Genomic DNA, 11772 nt, shown 5'->3' on the forward strand with positions numbered 1-11772 from the left:
GCACTGTGGGCTCCCCATCTCGTGCTGCAATGGGCCAGAAACCTGTGGTTAAACAGGGTGGCTGGAAAGAGCTGAGAGAACAAGGCTGGAGGAAGGAACACGACAGAGGGAGAGGTGTCTGTCGCCTGTGGCAGATGCTGTTTTGGAAGCTCTGCTCCTCCACCCCAGCAGGGCCAAGAAAAGCCCTGAATTTCTTTTCCATGCCTTACTTTGCCCCCACCCGGCTCTCTAGATTAAACCACATTTCTCTCCAAGAGTCTCACTTCAAGGACTGACAAAGCCATTAACACAGATTTTTGTTGGTTTATTTTTTTGGTAGCGCATTTGCAAAAATAAATATTAATTGTGCAAAATGTTAATAAGTTAGACAAGGAACCAGGCTGTGCAGCCCAAGGATGGCTCTGTGCATGCAGCTACTGGCCCTTGGTGCAAACCTGCATGCCACCGTCACAGTCCAGTGGCTCCAGAGAGCTGTGCGGTGCCTGATGCTGAGGGCTTTGCGGTGCCTGTGAGCCACAGAAGAGACTGTCGGGGACTGTTTGTGACAAGAGGCTGGAAGGCACTGGAGGTTTTCTAGCAGTTGAACAGCTCTTCCCTGTCTCGAGGTGGGAGATAGTGTCGTGCACACACAGCTTGGGATGTCGCATTAATGTTAAACACAGAGAAGAAGCAGGAGCAAGTAAGAGCAGGAGCTGGGCATGCGTGGTGGTTTTTTTCTTTTGGGTTTATGCACTGATACTTTATGCTTAATTGCAGCCTGACATGCACAAAGAGGGGGGGGAAAAGGGGTTTTAAAAAAAAATTGCATTCTATGAAATATTCAGGAGAGGCTGGCTTTTTTTTAGGCTGGTTTCTTTTTAAAAACTGGCATAATTCCTCCTGCAAGACTTCCAGTTCTCCTGATTTTGTTGCATTTGGAGAAAGGCATCAGGAGTGTTTGTCCCTGTTAGCATGGAGACGGGTGGGCTGATTGTATTCATGAGAGGGAGGAGATCGTGGTATTGGTACCTGGAGATGGGCAAGTTGGGGATCAGAGGTTTGGTTTGTTCCCATGAATATTTGCTGGTGGTGGACTGAGGACTTGGTTGGGAATGGAGACGATTTAGCAACATATTAGGATGTCCTAGGAAGAAGAAAAACATCCCTTGTGCTCTCTCTAGTTTTGCTGGCTGTGCACCGGGGTGCATCCTGCTGCTCCTTGCTTGCTGTGTCCTGCCTCTTGCAGATGTGGGTTGCAGCCATGGGGAGCACCTCCCTGCAGATGTGGGTTGCAGCCATGGGGAGCACGTCCCTGCAGATGTGGGTGGTGGCTGTGGGGAGCACATCACCTGCCTGCAAGAGGGGCCGCTCCAGGAAGCGTTCTTCTGATGGTGTTAAATGTGATCCAAAATTAGCATCCCATTCACTTGCTGTGTTAGCTCTGTGAGGCTAATAGGGCTTAAAAAAAAAATAAAGGGTTTCTTGTCACTGAAATCAGCAGCTCTGACTCAGAATACGCGGAGGGAGCAGACTTGCTGGATAAGGCAACATTGCTGTTGTAAGCACTCGCCTGGCCACAGCAGTGCTGAGGGACTTGCCCAAGGTCAGCCTGGGAGCCGGGGTCAGAGCCTGGAAGGGGCCCTTGGCACCCGTCTTGGTGGCTGAATCGCTGGATGAGGAGGATGAGGGCGTGAGCACCAAACCCAGCGAAACTGTGGAGCGTTCCCAGTGCCATGCTGTGTTCCACAATTAATCACTTCCACCCACATTACACCTTCTCCCTCCCCTAAATCCTCCCTTGCCTGGTACTGGAGTGGGGAACAGAGGCAGCTCCCGTTTTATGAATCAATCAAAGACAATGCCTGCTTTTGAGAGCTGCTGATTTAGAGAACCCTTTGCAAGCATGTGTGCAGTATGATTTCTTATCAGAGCATGACTCTGGACAAGCCTGCCAAGAGAAGCTGTTCCAGCTCCCGGCCACATCCTGGGGAGACAGGCCGAGTGGTTGTTTCATCTACAAATAAAACAAACAGGAACAAAGAAGGCAATAATATTGACTTTCATCATTGATATTCCCATTTATCTCAGTAATAATTAGTATTTCTATTGCTGTAAGGGTATAGCTCATAATCTCACTGTTTCAAGGGACCTTATTAATGTCATCACCAAGAACAGCCAGGCATAAAGTGCTGGGCAAGTGCCGAGGAGGGGGAGTGGGGTGGAGTGCTGGGTATGGAGCAGAGGGGGATGTGGAAGAGAAGAGGCTGCAGACAGGCACGTGGATGCTGTGGGGAGGAGAGAAGAGGTTATCCTGGGCATATGGGCAGGGCCTGGCTCTGTGCCTGGGGTGAGCTGGGAGAGCTGTACGTGCTGGGTGATGGGAGCTGGGGCTCTCGGGGTCCCTGTCATCCAGCCCCTTGCTGCCTCCTCCAGCACAGCTGCAGCAAATCCCCCTTGTCTGCATTTGGGAGGGAAAGGCAGGTCTGGTGCCTTGTGGCTGTGCCCTGGGGGTGGAGGATGTGCTGCGAGATGCAGTCACAGCTCCTTCCCCTTGGCGCGATGCACCTCCAAGCTGTTACAGTGCCCCCCCTTGTCACCGGCACACCAGGCATCACGGGAAACCAGGGCAAGTTCTTGCTGCTGTCCCCATCCGCCCCCAGGGCGCCTGTGCCATTCATGCACAGACTCTTCACAGCATACACAGTGCTTGTTATCTGCTGGCACTTTATTAGTCATTCTCTGTCCTCTTTTAAAAATTCCCCATGGTGCTGTGGGTGTGTGCCTTGTTCTGTTGGAGCCATGTACCTGGTCTGGTCCTCCTCTGGGATGCCAGAGGAGCTGGGACATGGAGGTTTCGGCACTGGTGCTGCTGCTCTCCTATGTTGCTGTGAAAGTTCTGGCACTCGACTGCTCTGTGCATCATCCTGAATTGGTCTGGAGGTCCATTTCCTGCATCTGTTTTTTAATGGTCCTATTAACTGCATGTCCTGAGCCCACCTGAGAAGGATGGTTTCCGGTATGCAGCATCTCGAGCATTATCAATTCCACAGGAACCGCTGTCACAGGAGCCGCAGGGACCAGTGAATGCAAATGCAGGGTGGTGTTTTTATTAGGATTTAAATGAGTTTAAGACTGTTCAGAATTACAATGTGATTTGAGCCAGGAGGGGCTTGTAAAACTGGTAAGAGTTCATATATTATACAGTAAACGTGTCAAACCCTACGACTCCTGCTCAGCACCTTCCTCTGCAAGATGGGGAAGGCAGGAAGCAGCAGGCAGGGCTCAGCCCTGTTGCCCCATCGTGTAGGTCCCCATAGGGGAAAAGGGCTGTTTGGGGTGGCAGGAGGGCTAAAAGGCTCAGCCGTGGAGGTTGCTGGGCAGGGGAGCCAGTCCCTGCTAACAAACCCAAGCCCATGGAGGAGAAAGGGGGGTGATGTGACAGAGTTGTACCTGTGTGCACAGGTGCCCTGGGTCTGTGACACCTGGGAGTCACCATAATGAGGGTGACAGATTTCTCCATCCGCTCCCTGCACCAGGGTGGGAATGAAAGGAAAGTTTGAGCTATTGGCTTGGGATATTTGTGCCTTGCCTCATCTCAGTGCTCTGCTTTTGATCTCTGAAGGATATGGTTGAATATTTGAATGAGAAATACGTGGTTGTATTGAAATCCTAGACAAAATGCGTTTTGAGCCTCCCTGCATGTTTATTTGCTTAAGAGTGTTTTGCTGGAGAAACATGGGAAGGAGCTCGAGGGAGGGGAGTGAAGGCGGGGGTGAGAGCGTTGGGGAACTCGCGGTACAATTTCAGGACGCTTAAGAGCTTCTTATTGTCAGTGACGAGACAGCGACATCAGAGGCAGCTCAAGCAATTGTCTGAGGCAAATTGCTTCATTTGATGGGTTTGTCGGTATCTCACTGGTTAAGTTTCTGGGTTATGTACGTACAAAGCACAGGAGAAATCCAGAAATACATACATGTGTCTCTGTTTTCATAGTGATCTCCCATAAATGACCTTGCAGTCATGAAATAATGTCATCAGCCTTCAGGGTGCTTCGGAGCAGCAGGACGTTTGCTCTGGAGGCGTGGGGAGCGAGGGAGCCAGGCCACCTCTTTGGTGGCTTCACAGTGGGACTCCCAAGTGCTCGCTCCGGTGCCAGGCAGTGTTTACTGCAGGAGGGAGCATCTCCCCTCCTCCCCAAAAAGAGAGGCTTTGCTCGCTTCAGGAGGTGTTGAGGGAAAAGAGCCTCTGCTGACAGGTAACACGCTGCTAAACAAAGCTGCTTTCCCCAGAGAGGGAAAATTGCTGCTGGTGCCTGCAGGAGAGGTGAAGGTGGAGATGTGACAGATAGCAGCCCTGCTGCTTTGTCCTACTTGGAGGAGAGATGGCAAGCTGGGGGTGCAAAGGCACCCTGACAAAAAGGCCCACATTTGGATAGCCCTGGGGGACAAGCAATCACTTAGCTTGCCCTTCCCCATGCGTCTGAAATGGGGCAGATCCCCCAGCAGCTCTGGCTGCACATCCCCATGGTGAGGATGTGGGAGTGGGCAGCTGGGTTGGTGATGGCCAGGAGAAGATGTGTGCTGAAGCCCACATCAAAGGGACTTCAGCCAGCGACAGCCACCAGAAAGCCTTTAATGCCCAGCCCTGGAGCAGGGAGATTTACTCAAGGGACTCGTTTCCTTTCCTGAACATAAAAAAACTGTGTCAACTTGACATTCAAGGAAACTTTAATATCACCTTCCTATTTGTTTAACAGTTTAGCTAATTGTAGTGCCTTTTTTTATTTTTATATACTTTTTTTGATACATTCAGACTTTGTCCTCGTATACTCTTTGTTCTTTAAAGCTGTTTTGTAATGGGTAGTTATTGCCTGTGCTGGTTCTCCAGGAGCACGAGGGAAGGAGGAGAGGGTGCTCTGGCTGCACCCATATGCTGAAGCTTTTGGTAGCTCAGGTGACACCAGCCGGTCTCAGCAGATTAAGACAAGGTCTTGCAGAAGACACTGCTGCTTGTTGTGGTGCTGGTTGTTGAGAAAAACGCATCCTCAGCAGCTCTGGAAGTCTTCAGACACGGCTCTGTTTTGCTGAATTGTTTGTTTGGGACAGAAAAACAAACAAACAAAATGTCCCAGGGTTTCATTCTGCCGTTTTGTCTATGAAGCGACTGCTGTTTTCCTTCAGAAAGAACGTTTTTGGTTGTGAAGTTCCTCAACTTTGATCTTAAATTAGTAAATCCTTAGAAATGTCCAGATGTAAAGTAAAATGCTATTGCACTTCTCTACATTTTAGATTCATGAGCATTTAACAGAAGTTTTCTTCTGTTAAGCTAATTCTTACTGAATTGTCAAAAATATGGAAAAAATAATTGCAATGATAATAACTACACTAATGGTAATGTGCTTTCACAGCATTGGCTTTTACCACAGCTAATTGCACTCTTTCATTGCTCCTGCTCTGCATCTCAGCTATCTCCTTCGCTCAGACCTTTCCCCAGGCACGGTGGTCCCCACACAGTCCCCTGGTATGTGACCTCCCTGCACCCAAGTTCTTGGCAGCCCTGGGCCTGTTATTATGGACTGCAGTGACCAAGTCTGGCTGGAGCTGCCCCTGCCTGGGATTTTACAGGTAGTTGAGCTCAGGTTTAAGCTGTACCTGCCTCCAGCCCTGCCTGTCGGTGCTGGGATGCCCTATGGCCTCCATACGCCGATGCAATCCCAACTCACTCTTACCCTGTGCCCACAAGGACCAGCAAGCAGCGGAGCTGGGGAAAGATGTCAAGAGCTGTTATAGTGTTTGTGCGAGCTTATATAAAAGGATCCATTTTCATTCTCCGGCTTGTCTGCTTCAGTCAAAATACAACACCACAGCTACCAACATTTTGTGTCGTAGCAGACCACAGCGAGCTAATGCACGGGCTGCTGCGGTAGATCCTACATCTCTCCGTACCGCAGCTGTCCTGAGCCCCCACCACAGCCCGGGAGCTGCTTTCACCCCGGGAGCCCGCAGCTCGCCCTGCTGTGAATCATGTCTCCCACTGAACTGTAGCTCTTTGTGGGCTCCACAGCTCCCAGGTTGCAAACCACAGCACTGCTGGGCTTGTGTCCCAGCTGGAGGAGCTCTCTGGTGCCTCTGCTTCTGGGTGCGAGACGGAGCAGAGCCCTGCGTGCTGGCTGCAGCCCAGCTGAGCCCACTGCAGGAGCAGGCGGGTGGCTCTGGCTCCAGCAGCAGCGTTTAGTCCTGTTGCTGATCTCTTTCTGTTCAGTAGCCATGTGTGTACACATGGACGCACATACCAGAGTGCCCTTGAGGTGTCTGGCACCTGGTGTCTTCATCTTCATTATTTAGAGGCTGTAAAGAGCATCCCTGTTTGCCTGTCGCTCCATGGGTGTGTCACAGGGCTGCTGGGGCTGGCTGCGTGGCTGGAAATGGCTGGTGTTGAAGGCAAAGTGAGGGCAGTGGAGGTTTGTGTGTTCAACCCACCAGCCAGACCAGCTTAGCCGGGGCAGGGTGATGGCTCTGGAGCCAGGCCTGGGCTGAGAGTCCTTGGAGATGGGAGGTGTGTAGGGACCTGTGTTTACTCTTCTCCAGTATACCTTCACTTGTTCCTTGGCAGGACCGAACTAGCCTGGACTACCACCTCCTGTTGTGCATGACCCTCTATTTGGGGGACACTTGGCTTTCCCATGCCGCTGCACTGGGTAGCAGCTGTGCTCTGCATGGCACAGAGGAGGCAGTGTGTGTGTGTGGAGCTTGGTCTGTGCACAACAGCTTGGGCCTGGCACAGGCTCACGGATGCTTTTGTTGAGTCTTTGCTATTGTATTTTTTCCTCTCCTTCTCCCTTAAAAGCCAGTGTTGCGTCATCTTTGGAAATGCGGGCTGGGGCTGCGTGGCTGGGAGCTGTGGTGGTGCAGCTGGGCATTGAAGTGTCTGCCCTGACTTATAGCAGGCTGGAGGGTGCGTTTGCTGGGGAGGTGGCTGTGGGTGGCTCTGCCCTCCAGCAGCACTGCTTGATGATTACGCACCATAAGGGACCATCCTCTGGACGAGGCACGGTGTCTTTGTTCAGTATCTGCAAATTGCTCATTACTGAGGACTCTGCTCTGTGAGCGGGGCCTGGCTACAGGAACAGACAATATGAATCGTGAAACCTCAATGCACCGAGCAATTTTCATCAGAGGTTTTCACACCTTTCTCTCCTCTCTGTTCTTTCTCTCGTTTCTCCTCGGTTCGAAAGACATGGAAACGGGTCTCCTGAGCTTTGATCATGAGCTTGCCACCCCCCTCGCCTCTCATTGGCGCAGGCAGAGCAGCTGATGGGGCTGTGGGGATGCGACGCAGCAGCAGAGATGCAAAACTCTTCCCAGCACTGGCTGGACCGAGGCAGAGGGCACCAGCCATCTACCATCCCATCCCCAAAAATGTCACTGGCTTTTAAATGCACTGGTAGTTTAAAATAAGAATAACCTGCTCCAGGGCTTCTTAAACCGTAGAATTAAATATGGTTCTGGTCTCTAGGCAGGGTCTGACTCTTCAATTCTAAATCTGCTCAGCCAAGCGAAATATTGCAGGGGGGAACGAAATCAATATTTCTCAGGCTCAGCACAGAGAGGAAGCTGTCTGTGTGTGGCTGCAGGCGTGCAAGCGTGGATGTGCACGCACCAGCACGTGAGACTGGGGTGTGAGCATGGCTGGGATGGGGAGGAGGACACACAGTGTGGGATGCTCAGGGAGAGGTGTGGCTGTTAGGCCTTTGCACTTGGGGACACAGGTGAGTTTCCTCTCCGCGTGGTTCTCAGCACAGTCTTTCAGATGAGGAAACGCATCTTTCTTGTTTTCAATACCTGTAATTCAGTGGCCAGTGAGTGGCTGGGGTTGTGCCAGCACAGGTGCACTGCGGGGCGTGCTGGTTTCTGATGCGCAGAGCTGACTGCACAGGAAATGGGGAGCAATCGGGACTAATCAGGGACTAATCAGGTTTCCAGCCAGGCAAAAGGTTTTCCCCTGCGACTTGCATGCCCTGTCATTTGCAACATGGCAGTTTCAGATAATGAATGAGGTGCACCGATCTTGCTGTTGGTCATGTGAGCAATCTGTCACATGGAGGCGTTTCTGGGTGGTGGTGGGGCCCCCGCCACAAGGGCTGCTCTGGATGCACCATGGGCATGGCTGTCCTTGTCCACAGACTGCTCTTGCCCAGAGGACATGGCTGGGGGGTGGTGAGAAATGGCCCTTGGTATGTGCTCAGGGAGCGTTGCTGAAGGTTCCTGTCCTTCCCTGCAAAAAAGGGGCTCAAGCTGTAGCCAGGGGCTGCAGTCCAGGAGAAGATGAAGCTGATTTTGCCAGGTTTAAGTTCTCCAGGTGATGTTTGTCCAGCCCTGGTACCCACTGTCACCGCTTTGCAGAGTCCTGGTGTACTCCCTCTCTGCTGCTGCGTGTCCCCTACGGTGCATGGAGGGAGCTGGTTGATGTGCTGGGACCAGGAGCAGCAGAGGATCTCCATCTGCAGTGGAGAGGGGAAGGACAAATGTTATTGACCTGCTCTGGCATCTGGCCAAACCACAGACACTCACCCCTCCCAAAAAGCCTCTCTGATAGCTTAATTTCTTAATTGCTGTCTGTGATCAGGATGTCAGCTCTGGCTCTCCTCCAAGATATGTCATTTCCAGCAGCCTGGGGCTCTCTACCACCTTGCTTGGTCACCACTTTCAGCTCACCCAATTGACTGGCTGGAGAGTCTCCCATCTCCATGCAGGCCACCTCTGCTGCCTTGAGGGCATGATGGCAAATATTGAGGGAGCTCTAAATGCTGAGGAGTGCCAGTTCAGGGCCACAGCTCCAGTGCTGGTTTGTGCCTTGGCCATGGAGCCAAGGGTTGGAGCTGAACCGTGTGTTTGGAGGTCACAGCTATAGTCCAGCCCAGCGCCTGTAGGAGATGAGCTCCTCAGATGCCTGGTGCTGGGCTCAGGATGGAGATATGGAGAGCAGGCATGGTGGGGTCCTGAAGGTCCAGGGAAGGGACACAAAGAGAGCTGTCCTCTGCAGGGTCTGGAGCTGGGCTGATGGGAATTCCTGGTGGCTCAGGACACCCAGATGAGGCAATACCATGAACACATGCAGCAGAGGCTTGCAGGCTGCTGCCCAGCCAGGCTCTATATCTCAACAAACAGCACTCCAAGGCAGACCTGAAAATAAATATTTGAAGAGGAAATAGTACTCTGTCTTCTATTGTCTCTCCTTCTTTCCTCTCTCTCTTTCCCCTTCCCGTCTTTTACGTCTGACTGAACATGAGTTCATTGTTAAAGGGGTTTTGTTTTCTTGTATTTTTGCCCTTTCTCTACTCTCTCAATGAGTAAACTACAGGAGCCACACTATTAACAATTCAGAGCCATCCAGCAGCAAGGGATGTCTTCATGCCAAGCTTGTCCACACCCAGGTTGCTGAGTGCTTGTTTTTCTTCTCTGTTGCTTTGTTTGCTATGATAAAACACGACTAGATGGCCACTTTTTTTTTTTGCTGGGAGCAGGGATGTGGTGGGATCAAACTGTCTGAAAAGATATCTGTAAATGTGGTTCAGCCCAACCCTACAATAATTTTCCTCATTCTTAATTGCTTTGGCTTTATGCAGAGCGAAGCGAGCAGTCAGTGGTACCATGAATTGATACTAGTCCTGGTCCCTGTTGGCCTTGATGGGAAAGGTTAAAACTGGGCCAGGAGGAGGCATTTGACTCAGGTGAAAAGGGAATAGGGAAGAGAGAGGAAGGGAAAGACTCCAAAGAAGAAGTGGGACAGAAAAATGCAGAGGTGTTTAAGGATATCTGAGACGTCACAGGCAAGGACAGTAGTCCGGGGAAGCTGTAACTTTGAGAGAAGTCTTCTCAGCCTGGCTGCAAATGTTTGCTACGCTCTCTGCTATATTTAGCAGCCTCCATGCCCTTTGGAGAGTTCTCCACGCAGATGGCGGAGGAGCGGCTTGCCAAATGGTGGATGCCGTGCTGCGTTGGAAGGGGGTGCCCGGTGTTTGGGGAGAGAGGTTTAAAGTCAGCTTCCCCCTTTCAGCAGCAAAACCAAGTGGTTTGCTTTGCTGCCCAATGGATGAGGCTGCCAGATGGCTAAATATTTGCTTGTAAATTAGCAATGGGAAACGTGAGATGTAAAGCCCTAAATTGAAGAAATGCAGGGCCTGGATTGGACTGTTCCTCCTGTGGAGGGTGGTCTCTGCAGAGCTGGGTTGGGTGGATCCATTGCAGGAGCAGCACAAGGAGATCTCAAAGCAAAGAACAGGAGCACTGCGCTGCCATCTCTCCCCAGTTCATTGGCACAGTCACAGGCCATTACTCAAGCGTCTGCAGCCTCTAGCTGTGTTTGCTTTAAACCAATATGCAGAGAACCACAGATTTCTCTCTAGGAAAAAAAAAAATGCTGCTTGTTCTATATCTGTGCAGTATCTCGCTGAATGGGATATGACTGGAATGAAATTTCCAGGCACTAATGCAATATAAGTACTCATAATTTCTGTGTGTGCATGTGTGGGGCTAGGTAATGTAAGGATCCCGTGCTGCGTGGCCCTGAGCATCATCCCATACCATCCTGCCGTTCCTGAGCACCATCCTACTGCAGAAGGGCTTCGTGGCTCACTTGCGGTGTCTGTGCTTCACGCGTGGTCCGAAGCACTGTGCTGGGGTGGAAGGTGGGCAAGGAAAGTGCGAGACACAGCAAAAGACTGGGGGGGGACACCACAGGAATATTCATAGAGAATCTCACCAAGGTGTAGTGTTTGTGCTGCCTCCTGTAAGTCCTCCAAAACCACGGGGCTGCCTGACTCCCCACTCTCCACTCCAGAGGCATCAGATCATTTCAAAAACAAGTAAATATTAAATTATTGGCTTCTTTTTATTTGCCATCTGGAGTTGAAGCCTAGTATTTTGATGCCCTCCAGCGTTTCTGCACAGCAGGAGAACTGGCCCCTCTCTTCTCCCCTTGGTTTCTAATAAAAGCCAAGCTTCCCATGTTTAACTTGACTCCAGGGGCTGGGGCTTTAAGAAGCTCTACCTCTGTAATACTGGCAATGAAATAGCAAGAGCTGGCCATGCTGCTATGAAACTTGCACTGCTGCGTGAAGACGAACAGCAAATCTTTTCCCCATCCCCGCAGCTCCCCGGCTCTTGCGCTGCTCCTCCTCCAGGGCGCTGAGCCTTTGTGCCAGGCAGCACAGACCCTGTCCCTTTTCCCTGTGCTCCCCTTCATCCCCTCCCTGTCCTGCTTCCCTGGAGCAGCTTTGTCACCCTCTTCCCCCATCCCACCATGCCCTGCCGGCAGGTCTGCTCCTGCCCCGTCCTCGTCCTTGCCGGTGTCGCGTGGCTGCTCGGCTGCACGTCAGCTCTCTGTTTGCGGCATGATCGAAACCAGAAGAGCTGTAATAGCTCCCTGCGTGGTTAGGCTATCCGTGCATTTTGCGTTTCGTGGCGACTAGGAGTGTCGTCTGCCTTCCCACACCATCCCCGACTGTATTTATAGATCACAGTGGCATTATCCATGTGGATACAGATTGTGCATGACGGTTTTCTATAAATACAAATGCTCTGTAATTATCGTTAGAACTATTTAGCCCAATTCAAAGGTAGATTAAATAATGAATGTGTGTGTGATATGCCTGTCGACATCAACAAATGGAAAGAGACATCTCTAGATGCGTATCTGGAGGTTTCCCCGGTGAAGAAGTTGAAGGAGGAGGGAGCGGAGCAGCCAGGTTGCTGTAAATGTTCTTTCACAGGGGTTTAGGTGGCACGGTGTGGC

Source organism: Nesoenas mayeri (assembly GCF_963082525.1).
Source record: "Nesoenas mayeri genome assembly, chromosome: 11".
Classification (NCBI taxonomy): domain Eukaryota; kingdom Metazoa; phylum Chordata; class Aves; order Columbiformes; family Columbidae; genus Nesoenas; species Nesoenas mayeri.